General features: G+C 39.6%; 1 pseudogene; it reads left to right on the top strand.

Moving 5' to 3' along the window:
• The first annotated feature begins 3,955 nt into the window (after positions 1 to 3,955).
• LOC145075532 (pentatricopeptide repeat-containing protein At1g80270, mitochondrial-like) lies at positions 3,956 to 20,772 on the top strand (annotated as a pseudogene).
• Positions 20,773 to 21,566: the final 794 nt, after the last annotated feature.

Genomic DNA, 21,566 nt, shown 5'->3' with positions numbered 1-21,566 from the left:
CTTGATTAGAATCCACACTATCTCTTGAATAACTGACAAGAAAGTCTTATATGTCAAGAGGACAGTGGGAGTCTTAAAGGTCTTGAAAGTCTCAAGAACTAATCAAGAATAAAACCTGAAGTTCTTCACTAGCACACAACTTGAGGTTTATAACCTATCGTGTTGACATATTCTGTGCCCATTCCAGTTAAAGTTGGCTTTGCATATGAGTTCTTAGAGTTCTCAATTGGTTGCATAACAACTTGGAAGCAATGGCAGGCCCTTGAGCTGCCAGGTGGCAAGAAGTTAAGATTGAGTTCAATCCATATGGGTTTGGATTTGTCATTATCCCTGTCTTGTGACTATGGTTTTGACAATTCACATGGATAAGAACACATACACTAGTAAATCTAAGTGTCATAAGGTTTCTCTCCGATTCATGAAAATGATGGTGAGGAAACACTTTCACTAAGTAGATTTTAGCTAGATAGTAATTGTGATATTTGCATTCTCAAAGTCGTTAGTGGAGCGTGTGTGGTTTACCGGCACACTAACCTGGACTTGTGAGAAGTGGAAAAAAGGTCTAACCATTATGATTATGACATCCCTCTTCATAATTGTTTAGACACACAAGTGTGCTATCTAAGGGAAGGTGTATGATTTTGATAAACTTTTATCAAAACAATCTAGTATCAGAAATCTGAACTTTGGTAAGAAAGTCAGCTGATTTCTGAGTACATGTCAAAGCTAGTGGGAGCATAAGTGTTATGCTAATAATCATCATGTTAGTGGGAGCATGATAATTATGATAAAGGTTTCAAGTTAGCAATGTTAATTATAGAAAACAAAAGGTTTCAATTGGGAAAAAGTTGTTTTGCTATAATTAAGGGAGAGGAAATTATACTTCATCTCAAATCTATAAGCTTAGATCGTGAGGTTTTAATCATTTAGTCAAGGATATATATATATATATATATATATATATATATATATATATGAATTTCATGTTGGAATGGCTCAACATAAGGAAATTCTGTATATGGGTCCATTGTTTGCGTTCTAAAATTCGATTATGATTACGACATCCCTTTTCATAATCTGAATTATGAGAACTTGGCAAATTCAAATGGACATATTATAGCAAAAGACTGGTTTAGTCTTTATGTGAGACATCATGAATCGTGTCCCATATGCTTCAGATATAGGATCGATTACATGTGTTATATTCATCCTTTCTAAAATTTTCCAAATGCCTGGGGCATTAAGAAGGGAAAAGGTTTAGAACTGGATATGACTAAAAGGATTAAACAATTGACGAGGACAACCTAAGGTTTACCAAAGATTGGTTGCTCAAGGACAGTTGGAAGTATAGTGATAATTCTGGAAGGACCATATTGACATAGTCTGTAAGGAGACAACTCTTGTTCAGAAGTGATAGTCAAAATGGAATCTGGAAATGTTTCAAAGTTAGAATTTTCAATCTGTTTAAGATTAGGAAACTTAATGCAAGAAGGATGTTTCCAAGGAGCTGATCTCCTTTGGAATACTCTGTAATGATTGTTGTCAAGTCTTTCTGACTTTGTGCATAATCATTACAAGAGGATCAATGCATATAAGTTTAGAATCTAACAGATTTCAGTAAATGGCATGAATTTGGAATTCTTGCATTTGCAGTAAGGATTTGGGAGTGTGAAAAGAGAATCATTGGAGTTATGTTTAATTGATTTATTTCACAAAGTAAAGATCATAGACAAACATAGCATGCATACTTGGTGTGTGGCATGACTAGTGTTTAGAAAAACATAGTGTACATGCTTGGAGCATGGGACAACTATTGTTTTAAATTCAAGAATAAAGTTGATAGCTGAAACAGTATACAATGACTAATGTGTAATCATATGGTGATAAATAAAAGGTGTTTTATTTATGTTCATAGGCTTTGATACCATATTGGATTCAATTATTATTGTGTTTCATTTTGCATGTTTTGACTTCCCGAATAAACTAGGTTATTCTTCCGGAATGACTAAGTTATTCAAACCATCCACATTCGGTCATATGTTAGAAGTAGATATGAATTAAGACTGTCATGGGTTGGCTTGTAGAGGTCTAAGGTGTTGGACAAAGGGCTACAACACTCATGAGTGCTCATAAGTTCTGAGTATTGGATTCAACCCGCGCTCATTGGAATCACTTCATGGATTTTATCACGAGTGATCATGAGACGATAATATCTTATATTCTTCAAACCTAGAGATATGAGTTGTTACTATGAGTTGGTTGTACATTGATTGCATGAAAACGCATTCGGTAACTCGGTGCTATAAAACGTGCCTTTGTGTATGATTCAACAAGTAGTAGAACAAGCCATATGAGTCGAAGTTTATCCATTCCTTTTACCTTCGGAATAAAAGCGATATCTGTGGGCCCCTCGATGATTTGATGATGACAAATGGAAGTGCTCGGCCGGGCCAGGACTGATTTGATTTGTTCAATTAGTCAGTCGTCATAAATCGGAAATCGGGAAACAACAAATGGACAGAGAGAATGATTATAATCCATGTGTCAGTCCATATGATATCTAGAATGGAGGAATATATTATCCCTTATCTAATGGACAAGTCATTGACAAAGGTCAGAGTTCATCGACAAGGTCAGAGTTCGACAGAAGCTTTTGAGAGCTACGATTGCCAGTCGGTTCTTGAAGTCATTCGCAATAATAGTTTTAGACTTATCCAAGTGGGAGACTGTTGGATTAATGTCTAAGTCCATAACTATAATTGGTAAGACTTGACCCGACCCGGCATGGTCCATTTGGGTTGCATGGCATCATGCACTTGGATAGACTATAATGAGAGAAATAAGACACTTATGGTTATTAATATATTATAAGTTCTAGTATATTAATAATAAGAATAATAAGATTATTTAATTAGTATTGATCAAGAATTAATCTAGGATTAATTAAGTGATCAAAAGAAGACTAATTAAATATATGGGTTGATTGTGTAAATCATCCATACTTGTATAGTGGGCTAATGCTCCATGGATAATCAAGTTGGGCTAAAACCCATAGGATGGTCCATGGATGTTCCATGGTGTATTTGAACCCATGGATCCAAGGAAATGGAAAGTCATGACAATTAGGGTTTACCCTAATTGTAACACTATATAAAGATCTTATTCTTGACAAAATCGGTCACTAGAGTGTCATTCTAGAAAGGGATAGCCGATTTCATGAAGTGTAGATTTCTCTCAAGTTATTCCAAGTGTATTTGGTGTTGTGTGAACCATTTGAGGTGTCACACTTGGGGCACTAGGCACTCAAGCTTCATGAAGACTTTCTACATCAAAGAGGTATGTATTCTATCTTGTTACACTCATTGTTTTGTATGCTATATTAGGATAATACCTTGGAAGTTCTTATTTGCATGTATAATAGAGAAAACATAGATCCAAGGTATTTAGGGTTGCATGTACACTTAGGAGTGTTAGACTGCTCAAAACCCAACAGATTTGACCCGTAAGACGGCTAGTTTCATTATTGGGGGCCTATGTCTGAGGATTTCGATTGATTCACCATTGTTGGATTTGATTAGGGAGGATCAGGCCGAGGGAGTCAAGAAGGAAAATTGGAAGCAGGAGAGACTCACGGGTGAGATTGATAGGTTTGTTACCGACAGTCGTGGATTATTAACCCAGTATAGACGGGTTTGGGTGCCAGATTTTGTTGGGGTCAGGCGGGTTGTGATGGAGGAGGCGCACAAGTCCAAGTTTTCGATACACCCTGGAGCCACCAAGATGTATCATGATTTGAGGCTTAGTTATTGGTGGTCATGCATGAAGAGAGATATATAGCCTCGTATGTCGAGAGGTGTTTGACCTATCGGATGGTCAAGGTTGAGCACCAGAGGCTGCATGAAAGTTAAGTTGCAACCATTGGAAGTTCCCATGTGGAAAAGGGGAACATATTACTATGGATTTCATCACCAAGTTACCTCGGATAGCTAAGGGATTCAACGCGATATTGGTTATTGTGAACCGTTTAACCAACAGTTCTCATTTCTTAGCTATCCGGGCGAGCTCCTCGACCGAGAAATTGGCCAATTTATATGTACGTGATATCATTGCTCGACATAGTATTCTATTCTCCGTTGTATCTGATCGAGATGTTAGGTTCACATCTCGTTTCGGGCAGAAGTTCCATGAGGAACTGGGTATGAGGTTACATCTCAACACTGCTTATGATCCACATACGGACGGTCAGAGTGAGCGGACCATTCAGAAACTTGAGGACATGTTGAGAGCTTGTGTGGATTTTGGTGAGAGTTGGGACTCCTACCTTCCTTAGCTGAGTTTTCATACAACAACTACCATTCTAGTATATGTGCGCCGCCTTTCGAGCTCCTTTATGGGAGGAAGTGTCGCACCCCACTGTGTTGGGGATAAGTTGGTCATAGAATCATGGGAGGGACTGAGGTAGTTCTTCGGACGACAGAGCTCATCGAGAAAATCAGACAGAGACTTCAGACAGCTCAGAGTCGACAGAAGAGTTATGCCAATAAGCGGCGATACGAATTTGAGTTCCAGGTCGGGGACATGGTCTTACTGAAGGTATCACATTGGAAGGGTGTAATACACTTCGGGAATAGAAGCAAGGTGGGGCCCCGATATATTGGGCCATTTTAAGTGATAGTCAAGGTTGGCAAGGTAGTGTACATATTGGATTTGCCTGAGGAGCTTAGCCAGATCCATAACACCTTCCATGTGTCTCAGCTTCAGAAGTGTGTGGCTGATGATTCAACGGTGGTTCCTTTGGACGATATTCAAGTTGATGGTCACCTGAATTACATTTTAGCCCTAAGTATGAAGATTAATTGCATTTTAGCCCTTATGCATGGAAAATGTTGCAAAGTGGCCCATAGTGGCATTTTTGTAATTTTGGGGACGAGCTCACGTACGTTGGGCATACGTGCCTGATCCACAAACCCTAATTTTTAGGATTTGGATCATATACAAACATCATTAACTCTCCAATGCTCACTCCCCCACTAGGCTTCAACCATTATTTCGTCTATTGCAACCCTAATCTCTTGTGTGTGTTCCTTTGAGCTTGAAAGTGTGTGTTTGTGGTGCTTCTAAAGCAAGGAGAAGAAAGAAGCACCAACTTGGAAGATCAAGACCACATAGATCCAGGATCACCTCACCTCCAAGCTTCATTTTGAGGTATAAAGTCCTGAACTTGATGAGCATATCACTAGATATTTTTTATGTTAAAAGTTTATGCTTATTAGCCCTATATTCTTGGTTCTTTTAGGTATGAGCTACCCTAGACCCAATGAGTTGTCCTTCTGGACGTTTTAGGGTAGTTTGAGTGATAAAAATGTGGTCTTGGACCTTCCTCTCACCCCATGCAAGCGTTGAGATATCTTAATGGGTTAAGAAGTTGGGGTTTTAATTCTTGGGCACTTGCTAGCCATGTAACACCATAAAGTTGGAAACTCGATGGTGTAGGACATTACTTTAGGGTCAGATCTAAGAAATGGACGAAAAATCTTACAGGAATAAGCTCTTAATAGAAGGATTAATGGAAGGCCTCGTATGTTGGGCGTACAAATTGGTACAATGATCGTACTAGGTCAACCTCGCGATTCTGGTCAAGGGTTGAGTACGCCCCACGTTCAAGCTGGGTACACCCAACGTACTCAGCTGTGTTACCCAAAGTTTGACTTTTGACTTTTTGACTTTGACCAAGTTTGACCTAAGGGTATTTTTGGTAATTTGAGTGGTATTTGAGATTGGTCATTATTTGGTGTTTAGGTGACCAGTTGAGCTGTCATTCTGAGTTGTGTTCTCTCAGAGAGATTTTCAGACTGAGATGTGAGTTTTCCTCACTATACTTGCGGTTCGAATGCACCAAGGCCGATCCATTGGTTGATAACCTATTCCATACTATTTGTTGATATGTTGAGCGAGCGATAGACCTGTATGACTATGATAACTGCTAATAGGTGTTAGACTGATAGATCTGTAGGACTACCTATGATTATTGGTTGTATCATTATCTGTTTGCTGAGTATGTTTGTTGTCTATTAGATATCGACATGTTATGTGAATTGAAACTACTGCTTTGTGCTATCAGTCAACAGACTGGGGCATTCTAACCGGGAGGTTGTGGACTAGGGATGAGATTTAGAACCGAAAAACCGGACCAGGACCGGAACCGGAACCGTTAGAACCAAAATATATAGAACCGGTTTCGGTTCCGGGTTTAAAAATTTGCTTTATCCGGGTAATCCGGGTTTGAGTCCATCGGGTTCGGGTAAACCGGGTCTAGAAATCGGAAATGGTGTTAGGAACCGGAACCATTTTTAGGGTCGGAACCGGTTTTTGTGAAACATTTAAAAGATGCATATTTCATTCGTTTCAACTCCGATTGACATGCGGTTTTTTTCAACGTGTAGTTTAGAGTTTGTACATAATTTTAGACTATAAATTTTCCATTTTTAGTTTTATATTCATTCACTTACTCCCCCAAAGTTGAGATATCAAAGCTGAAAGTTTTTAATTTTTCGGTCTTTTTGTATTCTGTGAAAGTTTTAAAATATGCATATCTAATTCGTTTGAAGTCGAATTGACATGTGGTTTTTTCCAACTTGTAGTTTAGAGTTTGTACATTGAGTTTAGACTATAATTTTGTCATTTTTGGTTTAATATTCAATGATTTACAGTCCCCCGAAGTTGGGATATCAAAACTGAAATTTTCAACTTATTAGCTATATGTTTTTGTACTTTGTATTCTGTGAAAAGATTAACACATACATATCTCATTCTTGTAAAGTCAGATTGACATGCGGTTTTTTTCAGAGTGTACTTTAGAGTTTGTACATGATTTTAGACAATAATTTTGTCAATTTTGGTTTTATATTCAATGAGTTATAGTCCCCCAAAATCGGGATATCAATATGAAAAATTTCAAAGTTCAAACCACTAAGTAGCAAGTAAGTAATTACCAAAAAATTCTGGTTTTTCTAGGTTTTCCTGTTCTAAACCCACTTTATCCTGTTCCAACCTACCCACTTTGATGTTTCCTGGTTTTCCAGTTCTAGACCCACTTTAACCGGTACCGTACCCAGAACTGAACCGGAACCGGTTCCTATATACCGGTCCGGTTTCCGGTTCTACAAAATCCCGTTAACCGTTTCCGGGTTTTCCGGGTCCGGGTCCATCCGGTCCGGGTTTGGACCCAGTATGTGGTGTGCAGGGCAATCCAACCGGGAGGTTGTGGGCAAGGGTAATCTAACAGGGAGGTTGTGGAACCAACATGCTAAATCTAAGTATATTATATGTTGTGTGATGGTATTTTGGGGGAACTCACTAAGCTTTGGCTTACAGATTCAGTTTATCGTTTCAGGTACGTCAGAGGATTGTGGGAAAGCGAAGACTCGATCGTGCACATCTTCCTATTTTGATGATATTGATTTTAAGGACACTCTGATATGACTTTACTTTTGAAACAATGGTCTTTTTGTAAACAATTATGGATATTAGTTTTTTTTAATTTTAAATCTTAAATTTCTATTATTTTTGGAGTGTTATATATCAGATACCGAGGAAGAAGCAATGGAATATAATCGTCAAATAAGAAGGGATTCTTCAGGATTGTTTAAGGCTATTGTAGATGCTTCATCAATGTCAGTTAAAGAAGCTCTAGATAACTGGATTAAAGAAGGAAATGATTTGTCGAGGTGGGAGATATCATTTATGATGTATGAACTCCGCAAGCGAAGGAAGTATTTAGAGGCTTTCCAGGTGCCTTAACACAATCATTTTTCATTCTACTAGTAGAAACTTTATTTCATATATGTTCTCATTGATTTTGTAATATATAATTTTTTTCTAATTACATCGGTTTTACAGGTGTCAAAAAGGCTGGAGTCACATGAGAAGGTAGAATTTGGGGAGAAAGATTATGTTCAACATGTTGATTTAGTTGTAAAGGCATGGAGTTTACAAAATGCAAAAAACTACATCAAGAACAAGATTCCTGAGTCTATTAAAAGAAAAGTTGTCTACCAATCTCTCTTAGATAATTGTGTTCTCAACACCGACACAAAAAAAAAAGAGCAAGTCTTCAACCAAATCAAGAACCTGGAACTCCCCATCTCCATTTTTTCTTGCGATCAAATGCTTCTTGTGTACAAGAGAACTGACCGGAGAAAAATGGTTGATGTGTTGTTGTTAATGGAAAAAGAAAACATCAAACCATCACTTTTCACTTATAGATTATGTGACAACCCGAAAAACTTCTCGCGTGCACTCTTCAATTCTTTCCAATATTAGACTTATTTTACTATATGGTAGTACCCTTTAGAGTCTAATGACGCGTTCTAAATGTGGTATAATCAAAGTAGGAGTGTTAAAAAGGGTTAACTCGAAGTGTAGGAATCAAAACCGGGCCAAACACTCCAACACATGGAGTGTGCGGCCATACACTTGAGTGTGCGGCCACACACTCTTGTTTGCGGCCTCACACCTTCCCAACCGCACACTCTACCTATATATGCCACCCTTAGATCATTCTTGAACACTTCCTTCACTTCTTCAAGCATAGAACACGAAAATCCTCTCAAGTATCATCCATTCTCCTTGAAGATCTTCATAAAAGGTACCAAGAACACCAAGATCTTCATCTGGCCGCACACATGGCAGCACACACCACCTGGCAGCACACATGGCCGCACACATGTGCTGGCAGCACACTAGGCCGCACACCTGGCCGCACACACATATAGTGTGTATTTTGGCCATACACCCTCTTGTATAGCCTTATAAACCCTCATACAATCATATATGATTATAACACTTCATAATAAGTGTTTACTAGTCCCTAAGGTGGTCCCAAAATCATCAATTAGTTGTTCATAACACTAATTAAATCCATATATGTGCCAATATATGCTAAATAGGATTCGCGCGTGTACTCAAGTCACCACTTGACACCTAGCAACTAATCCAACATTTTCATCAGAACCACTCACTACAGGTGAGTTCATACCCCCTTTAATTAACCTTTGAAATACTTTTAAATGTTTTAAATACTTTTATGGGGGGGGGTACAAGTTGAATACTTATAGTTATTACATCAATCACATGTGATTAATAACTAGAAAACCAATGATTTTATCACTGTTCAAACTGTTTACCAAACTGCTTTACTTCAAAATGTTTTACAAACTCTTTTACTTATCAAATACTTTTATTTAAACTTTATTATACTTCTTATAAATTGCATGTCCATATATGCATAGATATATAAGAAATGTTTAAAAGACTTAGGAAGGCCATCCGCCCTATTTCCTTTTCCTCGATTTGGATGTGGTCTGGTGGGATGTCGGGTAGCCATCCGAGGGTCGTTTCAATATTAATTATATATCATATGTGCATATATATACATAAAAGTACTTCCATATTCATGCGTATCAGTTACATCATTAGTAAGTTACCATCGGGGTAACACAGGATCATACTACTACAAATTCTAGATCAATGAGTCAGTTCATTCATGAGTCAATACTTATTAACTATGAGAACATATACATTACATTACTATGAGAACATATACAACTATACTAGAGAAGAACATATATAACTATACTAGAGAAGAACATATACAACTATACTAGAGAAGAACACATACGAGTATACTAGGAAGAGAACATATACAACGATACTAGAACAAGTAACATTACATTACCTATACATGAATACGTTTACAATTGTGATCCACTGTATCGGAACATGCCTTAAATGTCATGGCCCGAGTTGTAACCAGAATCTCTTGGAGGGAGAGCATGAGTTTGCGTATAGATCTATACTGGATTGACTATCCTACACCTTGCTGCTAGCTACAGCCGGACCTGCAGGTCTGCGGGTGCCAAATGTCATACCTTTTTACGACCTACATTTTCCGTTGTTACCCAGTCTATAGTATGGTGCAATTTATCACATGATACCTTAATATAAATCCGGTTTAAGGTAGTTAGTACAGCAGTAGTTCCTATAATACAACACTACAGTACTACATTAATTTACCCATTACATACATTTAGTGATTATTTCACTTAAACATTAATGTACAAACTATATTTTGTTAATGATAGTTATACTTGGGAAATTACACACTTTTACAACAAACGAACATACAAAACAGTTAAGCCTTGGTAGAAGGCTACCTTAATAGAAAATATAGGTTTTTCTAAGAGATTCAAACTTTTACAAACACTTACAAACATTTACATACATTTTACAAACTTACACTTGAGACATGTACAAATGTTTTGATAACAAACACTGACACTAAAATACTTATGAACTCACCAGCTTAATGCTGATACTTGCTTTCAAAATAACTTGTATTCTCAGGTCATCAGTAGACAGGTACCAAGACCAGCTTTTGAGAAGATGGAGCGCATCCAAGACTCATCTTATTATTTTGATTTACATTATATTTTTGGTGTCTAAAACTGTACAGAACACGCTTGTATTAAAATTATATATTTAATGCAATGGATGATGTTGTTTGCTTGTTTACTACTACTGTGTTGTGATACATTACATGACGTCCTCCGCCCCAGAACGTTTCCGTCGTTCTCGGTTATGGGGTGTGACAGATTGGTATCAGAGCATTGTTTATAGTGAATTAAGTATATCAACCCATAAAAGATATACTAAACTATAAACTCATTTGGGATTAAAGCACTCTGACCAAGAGTCTATACATTAAATACTAAAATATTTAATTAAGTATACTAGGCTGCATTCATACTAAAATCAGTGTCACAACGACAAGAACAAAAGTATTACGATTGTTAAATATCACAGGTGAGCTCGGGGATGTATGGTCAGTCTTGGGAATGGCATAGCCTGATCAACTATGCTGGTCCAAGGAGTGATTAGCATATGCCCTAGAATGGTTGTGATGTGTTAACAAGTCTAAAAGCTTACCAACAATACCACAAGAAGATCAGTAGAACCTAAACTTAAAATACTATAGGTGTATTTTGTACTACTAGCTACGCATATACTATATTCTCATACCTCTCTTCTCGCATAGATATCATGGTTGGATTCCATCACGGCGACCCGTACTTTCCAGAAGAAGGCAATGCAGGGTGGATCGAAGAAGAAGAGCCCGAAGATGAGCATCCAATCCCTTTGAATGATCACCTCGCAGAAGGCTTTTCTGATGGATCCGACTCCGAGCCTGAAGTCAACAACCTACCGCTAGTAGGTCAAGCCCCAAACAACGATCCCCGACCATCATTTCCAGGTCCCACTCCCTTGTGGGTAAACAACTTGAATCGTTGGAGCGACGAACAGGGTCAACCCTTACCTTACTTTGGGGACCGAAGCTTTTACAACGTTAGCGAAGGTGGTTCTGCGGATAGAGCTCTGCCCGTCATGGTCCGTAGAATTGCTCGAAACGTTGAACAAGGTCGAGCAGCCATCGACCGAGTCATGGAAATTGATGCCAACTCAGGCGTTAATACCGTCCGCATTCGGCATCTGGAAGAAGCACTCGAAAGGACAAGGAGATCCAATGACGCTCTGCGACATCAATTGACCACCGAAATCGCAGAACTTCGAGTTCGCCAAAGAGCTCACGAACGACACCTCCGAGAAGTGGTTCGTCAACTGGCAGATATGAGGATTCGCCCTAGGAGTTCCCGTCGTCGTTAGAAGATGCCTAGTACATCTTTGTCTTTTGATTAAGGAATAGCCTTTAGTATCTGGGCTTTTAGTAACGCCTTTCTGTAAAATATTCCTAACTTTCAGTACGCTAACTAGGAATTTAGTAACTGTCAAACTTTTCCGTATGGTATGATGTAAGACCTACTGTTAGGTCGATTTTCCCTGAACACATTACATCAATAATACCAGTAATATTGACAGCTAGCTAATGTGTGAGAAAATCGCTATACTTACGTTTTCCTACTATTCTTCCCTATTATGACTTCAATTCGTACACTCATTCAACTGTTGGACTATGGCTATTTAGTCCATGAGTCACTCTCAACTTGCTTACAATTGATTCTTACCATTGTATATGTCTTTATAAACTTATAGCTGAAAGATGCCTCCTCGCAAATCTCCCCGGAATAACCCTGCACCTCCTCCTCCTCCGGTCATAGATACTACGGCTCTGAACGCTGCAGTAGCTGCGGCAGTGGCAACTGCCATGGCCCAATACCACTCAACTAACAATAGCCAAGGTGGAACCCCTGTTGAATCCACTCATGCTGAGATCCATGTGCATACGAAAGAATGCTCCTACAAGGATTTCACCAACTGTAAGCCGAAGTCCTTTTATGGAACCGGTGGAGTCATTGCCCTCTCGCAATGGTTCGAGAAGACGGAATCGGTCTTCGAAATTTGTTCATGCCCTGCTGCGTGCAAAGTCAACTATGTCGCATGCACCTTTAAAGGAAAAGCCCTAACGTGGTGGAACGGCCACGTTAAAGCTCTAACTCTCGTTGTAGCCAACGACATGGGCTGGGAAACAATGAAAGACCTCATGATTGAGGAGTATTGCCTGAGAGGCGAAATCCAGAAATTAGAGCAAGAACTATGGGGCCTAACCATGAAGGGCTCCAACATAGTCGCTTATACCGCCAGGTTCAGTGAACTGGTGGCTCTCTGCCCCAATATGGTTCCCACTGAAGGGAAGAAAATCGAGAGGTACATATTGTTGGATTAGTGTCTAAGTCCATAACTATTTTGGTATGTACTTGACCCGATGGTGCATGGTCCTTTTGGGTTGCCTTCACCAAAGCAACTTGATTGGAGAAATGAATAAAGAGAGAGAGGATAATATGATTTATTAATATGTTATAAGAATAATATATTAAAGGAGAAATCATGTTTGTTTAATTAATATTGGTCAATAATTAATTAAGAATTAATTTTGTGATCAAATGTAATTAATTAAACTAGAGGGGCTGATTTGTAATTATGTGATAGTTACAAAATAAGGTAAGGATTATCTTATAAGTGTGGTGGACGAATTTAAGGTTGGAAAGCCTTAGAATTCGAGTATGATAAGGATTCAAGGATTATCTTATTGGTTGCTTAATGGATAATCAACTAGATAAGGATAATGACTGAAACCCTATCTCTACACCTATATAAACACCCCCAGGGTTATGAATTCGTGTATCCCTTCCCAAGAAGTCCCAAATACGAATTCTAACCTTCCTCCTCTCTCCTTATACCTTCTCCACTTGCTTATGGTGTTTGTAAGCCATTAGAGGAGTGACACTTGTGACTCTCTGCTTTCCAAGGTCAATTCAAGGAGGAATTGGATTGTTATTGCTATATAACAATCAAGGTATGTTCTTAAACCTATTTACATGTGAATTCTGATTTCCATATGCTAGTATTAGGGTTCAAAGTCTTGGATTCAAAGTATGTACAATAGAGAAACCTAGATCCGAGCTTTAGGGTTTGTATGAGCACATAGGATGTCTTATGACCAAAACCCATCACATATGGGGGTTGGTGCCTCCGTACCAAGGAAATGTTCTATCATCAAACCCTACTACTTTCGACAGTGCCAAGCGGCTGGCACAGCGACTCATCGACCATGGAATCCAATCCCCAACAGCAACAACAACTCAAACCGTCTCAGAACCCTCCAAACCCGCTGACTCCAAGCGGAAGTTCTGGGATGACAAGAAGAAGCAGCGAGCTGCCAAAAAGCAGCAAATTGTGGCTGTACATGCTGCAATAACCCCTACTACTACTACTCCGGTGAAACAGTATGCAGGAAGTTTGCCCAAATGCAACAAATGCAACTACCACCACAACGGCCCCTGCCGTGAAATGCAGTGTTCTAATTGCGACAAGAAAGGACACACTATCCGTTTCTGTAGGTCTCCGGCAAGACCGATCACTTAAATCCCTGGCTCAGGCGCGAGCCCAATCTGCTATGAATGTGGTGAAGCAGGCTACTACAAGAGGGACTGCCCCAAACCAAACAATGCAGGTGGATCGGGGAGAGTACTGTCAATAAGCCATGGGGAAGCAGTTGCTAACCCGATGGTGGTGATTGGTACGTTCCTCCTCGATAACTCCTATGCATGTATTTTGTTCGATAGTGGAGCGGAGCGAAGCTTCGTGAACCATAAATTTGCTCACATACTTAAACATCAACCACACGCACTTAAAGAACAATTCACGGTAGAAATGGCAAATGGGAAAACTGAAAGCACCAAGAGCATATACTTAGGTTGTACCTTAACTCTAGATAACCATTCATTTCCAATCGACCTCATGCCGGTCTCCATTAAAAGTTTCGACGTTATCATCGGCATGGATTGGTTGAGCCTTCATCACGCCGACATCATGTGCTTCGAGAAAGCAATCCGTCTAAACCTCCCGTCTAACGAAACTCTAATAGTCTATGGCGACAAACCTGGTGCGATTCTTCGTATTATTTCAAGTATCCAAGCACAGAAATACCTACGTAAGGAATATCGCGCATTCCTTGCTCACGTCGTCGATACGAGCCTCGAAACGAAAGAACTAAAGAACATTCCAGTAGTGAGCGAATTCCCCGACATTTTCCCAGAAGAACTACCAGGTTTACCTCCGCAAAGACAGGTCGAGTTCAGAATCAACTTAATTCCAGGAGCTACCCCAGTAGCTAAGTCGCCCTACCGATTAGCACCAGCAGAGATGCAGGAATTATCTGGTCAACTTAACGAACTGCTCAGCAAGGGCTTCATAAGACCAAGCTTCTCGCCTTGGGGAGCACCAGTCTTGTTTGTTAAGAAGAAAGACGGATCATTCCGTATGTGTATTGACTACAGGGAACTCAACAAACTGACGGTCAAAAATCGTTACCCTCTGCCTCGCATAGACGATCTATTTGACCAACTGCAAGGGGCGAGCTATTTCTCCAAAATTGATCTGAGATCCGGATATCACCAGTTACGAGTGCTAGAGGAAGATGTTCCGAAGACAGCCTTCCGGACTCGTTACGGACACTACGAGTTCTTGGTGATGCCATTCGGACTGACCAATGCGCCCGCAGTTTTCATGGATCTGATGAATCGAGTATGCCGACCTTACTTGGATCAGTTCGTCATCGTTTTCATTGACGACATCCTGATCTACTCCCGAAGTAAGGAAGAGCATGGCGATCACCTACGACAAGTTTTAAGAACGTTACGAACGGAGAAGCTCTATGCGAAGTTCTCGAAGTGCGAATTTTGGATCCGAAGAGTCGAATTCTTAGGACATGTGGTAAGCGAAGAGGAAATCCACGTGGATCCATCCAAAATTAAGGCTATTGAGAACTGGTCAGCACCAAAGACACCTACAGAAATTCGTCAATTTCTAGGTCTTGCTGGCTATTACCGCAGGTTCATACAGAACTTCTCCAGTATTGCGAAACCTCTTACAACACTGACCCAAAAGGGCGTGGCCTTCGACTGGGAAGAGAAACAAGAGAGAGCATTTCAAACGCTCAAACGAGCCTTGTGCACCGCACCAATACTATCCCTACTCGAAGGGATAGAAGACTTCGTGGTCTATTGCGATGCGTCAAACCAAGGGCTCGGTTGTGTCCTAATGCAATGGGGTAAGGTCATCGCCTACGCCTCGAGACAGCTGAAGACGCATGAAGTCAACTACACCACTCATGATCTTGAGTTGGGGGCAGTTGTGTTTGCCCTGAAGATCTGGAGACATTACTTGTATGGCACTAAAAGCACTATTTTTACCGACCACAAGAGTTTACAACACATATTCGATCAGAAGGAGCTCAACATGAGAAAACGACGGTGGGTAGAGCTACTCAATGACTACGAATGCGACATTCGTTATCATCCGGGTAAAGCCAACGTAGTAGCAGACGCCCTAAGTCGGAAGGAATATTCTGGTCGAAGAGTTAAGTCGTTGAAAATGACTATCCATTCGCACTTGTCTAAACAAATTCAGGCGGCTCAACTTGAAGCTATGAAACCTGAACAAGTGGCGAGTGAATCCCTCAGAGGAATGGATAAGAACTTAGAAGCCAAGGGTGACGGAGCCCTATATTTCATGGACCGGATCTGGACCCCGAAACACGGTGGTTTCCGAGACTTGGTCATGACCGAGGCACACAACACTCGGTATTCCGTCCACCCAGGTTCAGATAAGATGTATCTGGATCTTAAAAAGCTATACTGGTGGCCTAATATGAAAGCAGAGATTGCTACCTTCGTAAGTAAATGCCTTACTTGCACAAAGGTCAAGGTCGAGTACCAGAAACCCTCTGGTTTACTGCAACAACCAGAGATCCCAGAATGGAAGTGGGAGCGGATCACTATGGATTTCATAACCAAGTTGCCCAAGACAACGGGTGGACTTGATACCATATGGGTCATCGTCGATAGATTGACCAAGTCTGCACACTTCCTACCTATCAAGGAAACCGACAAGATGGAGAAACTTACGAGAACATACATTAGGGAAATTGTGCGACTACATGGTGTTCCTATATCCATTATCTCCGATAGAGATAGTAGGTTCACCTCAAGATTCTGGCAATCACTACAACATTCCCTAGGAACAAGGTTGGACATGAGCACAACCTACCATCCACAGACCGACGGACAAAGTGAGAGGACCATCCAAACACTAGAAGATATGTTGAGAGCCTGTGTGATCGACTTTGGAAAGGCATGGGATACTCATTTACCCCTTGTCGAGTTTTCCTACAACAACAGTTATCACACGAGCATCAAGGCTGCTCCATTTGAAGCCCTCTACGGCCGAAAGTGCAGATCCCCTCTGTGCTGGGCTGAGGTGGGTGATACCCAATTAGCTAAGGGTCAAACTTCTGACAGTACTCTCACAGGTCCGGAAATCATTCGCGAAACGACGGAGAAGATCGTTCAGATCCGTGAACGATTGAAAGTTTCCAGAGACCGATAGAAAAGCTACGCCGATAAACGTAGAAAACCGTTGGAATTCCAGGTGGGCGACCGCGTTTTATTGAAGGTCTCACCCTGGAAGGGATTGATATGCTTCGGAAAGCGTGGAAAGCTAAATCCAAGGTACATTGGGCCTTTCGAGATTCTCGCAAGAATCGGCCCAGTGGCTTACAAACTCAATCTACCGAACGAACTTCGTAACATACATTCTACCTTCCATGTTTCCAACTTGAAAAAGTGTCTATCTGACGAGACTCTTGTAATCCCACTCGACGAGATCGAGATCAACGAGAGCCTCAACTTCGTGGAAGAACCCGTAGAAGTCATGGACCGCGAGGTCAAACAGACGAAGCAAAGTCGTATCCCGATTGTGAAGGTTCGCTGGAACGCCAAGCGCGGGCCGGAATTCACTTGGGAACGCGAGGATCAGATGAAACCGAATTATCCTCATCTTTTTACTTAGTTATTTGTAATAATCTAGTAACTTAAACTCAAATTTCGGGACGAAATTCCCTTAACAGGGGGATGATGTGACAACCCGAAAAACTTCTCGCATGCACTCTTCAATTATTTCCAATATTAGACTTATTTTACTATATGGTAGTACTCTTTAGAGTCTAATGACGCGTTCTAAATGTGGTATAATCAAAGTAGGAGTGTTAAAAAGGGTTAACTCTAAGTGTAGGAATCAAAACCGGGCCAAACACTCCAACACATGGAGTGTGCGGCCATACACTTGAGTGTGCGGCCACACACTCTTGTTTGCGGCCTCACACCTTCCCAACCGCACACTCTACCTATATATGCCACCCTTAGATCATTCTTGAGCACTTCCTTCACTTCTTCAAGCATAGAACACGAAAATCCTCTCAAGTATCATCCATTCTCCTTGAAGATCTTCATAAAAGGTACCAAGAACACCAAGATCTTCATATGGCCGCACACATGGTAGCACACACCACCTGGCAGCACACATGGCCGCACACAGGGCCGCACACATGTGCTGGCAGCACACTAGGCCGCACACCTGGCCGCACACACATATAGTGTGTATTTTGGCCATACACCCTCTTGTATAGCCTTATAAACCCTCATACAATCATATATGATTATAACACTTCATAATAAGTGTTTACTAGTCCCTAAGGTGGTCCCAAAATCATCAATTAGTTGTTCATAACACTAATTAAATCCATATATGTGCCAATATATGCTAAATAGGATTCGCGCGTGTACTCAAGTCACCACTTGACACCTAGCAACTAATCCAACATTTTCATCAGAACCACTCACTACAGGTGAGTTCATACCCCCTTTAATTAACCTTTGAAATACTTTTAAATGTTTTAAATACTTTTATGGGGGGGGGGGGGGTACAAGTTGAATACTTATAGTTATTACATCAATCACATGTGATTAATAACTAGAAAACCAATGATTTTATCACTGTTCAAACTGTTTACCAAACTGCTTTACTTCAAAATGTTTTACAAACTCTTTTACTTATCAAATACTTTTATTTAAACTTTATTATACTTCTTATAAATTGCATGTCCATATATGCATAGATATATAAGAAATGTTTAAAAGACTTAGGAAGGCCATCCGCCCTATTTCCTTTTCCTCGATTTGGATGTGGTCTGGTGGGATGTCGGGTAGCCATCCGAGGGTCGTTTCAATATTAATTATATATCATATGTGCATATATAGACATAAAAGTACTTCCATATTCATGCGTATCAGTTACATCATTAGTAAGTTACCATCGGGGTAACACAGGATCATACTACTACAAATTCTAGATCAATGAGTCAGTTCACTCATGAGTCAATACTTATTAACTATGAGAACATATACATTACATTACTATGAGAACATATATAACTATACTAGAGAAGAACATATACAACTATACTAGAGAAGAACACATACGAGTATACTAGGAAGAGAACATATACAACGATACTAGAACAAGTAACATTACATTACCTATACATGAATACGTTTACAATTGTGATCCACTGTATCGGAACATGCCTTAAATGTCATGGCCCGAGTTGTAACCAGAATCTCTTGGAGGGAGAGCATGAGTTTGCGTATAGATCTATACTGGATTGACTATCCTACACCTTGCTGCTAGCTACATTTGCCGTTGTTACCCAGTCTATAGTATGGTGCAATTTATCACATGATACCTTAATATAAATCCGGTTTAAGGTAGTTAGTACAGCAGTAGTTCCTATAATACAACACTACAGTACTACATTAATTTACCCATTACATACATTTAGTGATTATTTCACTTAAACATTAATGTACAAACTATATTTTGTTAATGATAGTTATACTTGGGAAATTACACACTTTTACAACAAACGAACATACAAAACAGTTAAGCCTTGGTAGAAGGCTACCTTAATAGAAAATATAGGTTTTTCTAAGAGATTCAAACTTTTACAAACATTTACATACATTTTACAAACTTACACTTGAGACATGTTCAAACGTTTTGATAACAAACACCGACACTAAAATACTTATGAACTCACCAGCTTAATGCTGATACTTGCTTTCAAAATAACTTGTATTCTCAGGTCATCAGTAGACAGGTACCAAGACCAGCTTTTGAGAAGATGGAGCGTATCCAAGACTCATCTTATTATTTTGATTTACATTATATTTTTGGTGTCTAAAACTGTACAGAACACGCTTGTATTAAAATTATATATTTAATGCAATGGATGATGTTGTTTGCTTGTTTACTACTACTGTGTTGTGATACATTACATGACGTCCTCCGCCCCAGAACGTTTCCGCCGTTCTCGGTTATGGGGTGTGACAGATTATTAATAGAAACTAAAGGCCAATCCGGTGACCTTGTTGGAATCGAACAAATTCTTGAGAATATGAAAGGTGGAGGGTTGTAACCTGATTTAAAGTTTCAATTTGCATTAGCTCGAAACTATGCCAATTTAGGTATCAAAGAAAAAGAAAAATTTGTTTTGAAAGAAATGGATGGAGACAACCTGAATGAAAACAAAAGGGTATATGCACAGCTTGGAAGCCCGGATGATGTTAAAAGAGTTTGGGAGGTATGCGAATCTGATCCCCAACTCCATGAGTGCATGAATATTATTGACATGTTTAGAAAAATATACAAAATTAAGGAAGCGGAAGCAATGTTTGATAAAATGTCAAAACAATGGAAGCAACTTTCAGCAAAACATTACACTGCCATGTTGAAAGTGTATGTGGATCATAAGTTGTTGAATAAAGGAAAGAATGTAGTGAAACAGATGGATGAGAGTGGCTGTGGAATTGGGACTGATAGTTTGGATGTGCTTGTTAAGTTTTATACAGAAGTAGGGGAGATTGAAAAAGCAGATTCAATGTTGAACACGGGTTCACCTCGGAAAAAGGGAAAGCCACTTTTCGCCACGTATGCGATGATTTTGGATGAGTATGCTAAGAGAGGAGATGTGTGTAATGTTGAAAAGACTTTTAAAAGGATACGAGTTGATGGTTGTGTTTTGAAAGTCAGACAGTATAACTCTCTTTTGCAGGTGTATAGAAATGGTAACACTTCGGCATGGATAAGTCATGGATTGGTTTTTTCCGAGGGCACCGCCTTATATTGGAGATAAAAGTATTGGGTTATTATAGCATTTTAGTTTTTTTTGTCCATTTGTGCTTTTCGGAAAATATCTACCTTCTTATTTGTTTCCCCTTTTTATTTCTAGCTTCATTGCTAGTTTCTGGTCTTTTTACTACCCCTTTGTTCACCATTGTTGGCTCCCGTTTCTTATGTTAAGATCATCTATGGACCAAATTTTTCAAAATAGGTTGGAGGTACAACTATCTACATTTAACCTTCTAGTTACCTTATTCCTATGAGATTTGGTATTGTGTAAATGGTTCCATGAAGTCTAAGCCCTAAAAATCAATGATAAAACAACAAATAATCTGAATGAATGTCATCTCATCCCTATTATTAGTTTTTTTTTCTTTGACATTAGTTTGTCTCGCTAATAATAAAATCTCTACCATCTAGAGATGAGAATGGTACTAGATTGGTACCGACCCAAAAATATCGAGTACCGAAATTGGTGAAAACGGTACTGAGTCCCGAACTGAACCATCGTTATTGGTATTGGTAACGAGTACAAACTGGTTTTTGGTACTAGCATCGGTACCGACGATACCGAATCCCGAATTTGGTGATTTTAGAGTACCGACGACTGTCACATATTAACATAAACGGTGTCGGTTCCATATCGATGATGGTCGGGAATTATAGTAGTCTTGCTCACCCCGACTAACATCATTAAATAAGGATGGCTAGTAGAATCCTGGTCGTAGGATTTTAAATGTTGTCTTCTAATCCCCCTACTTGGAATTGTGATATTTTAAATTTTGTCTTGTAAATGCATCTCCTCTTAGTTTGGTATATTGTTTGTCCTGGAAAGTACAATATTGTCCCAATTAGGTATGGATGAAACTTTTTAGATTAGAAGATGATGGCTAAAACTTTTCAGTCGTAGTGTAAATTACTTGTGTGAGTATAGTGTCCAATATCATTGTTACTCAAATCGACTATGGCCTTAA

This window comes from Lactuca serriola, chromosome 9, assembly GCF_051521515.1.
Source record: "Lactuca serriola cultivar US96UC23 chromosome 9, Lser_US96UC23_V15, whole genome shotgun sequence".
Taxonomy (NCBI): Eukaryota; Viridiplantae; Streptophyta; class Magnoliopsida; order Asterales; family Asteraceae; genus Lactuca; species Lactuca serriola.
This window is presented reverse-complemented; position numbering and strand designations above follow the sequence as displayed.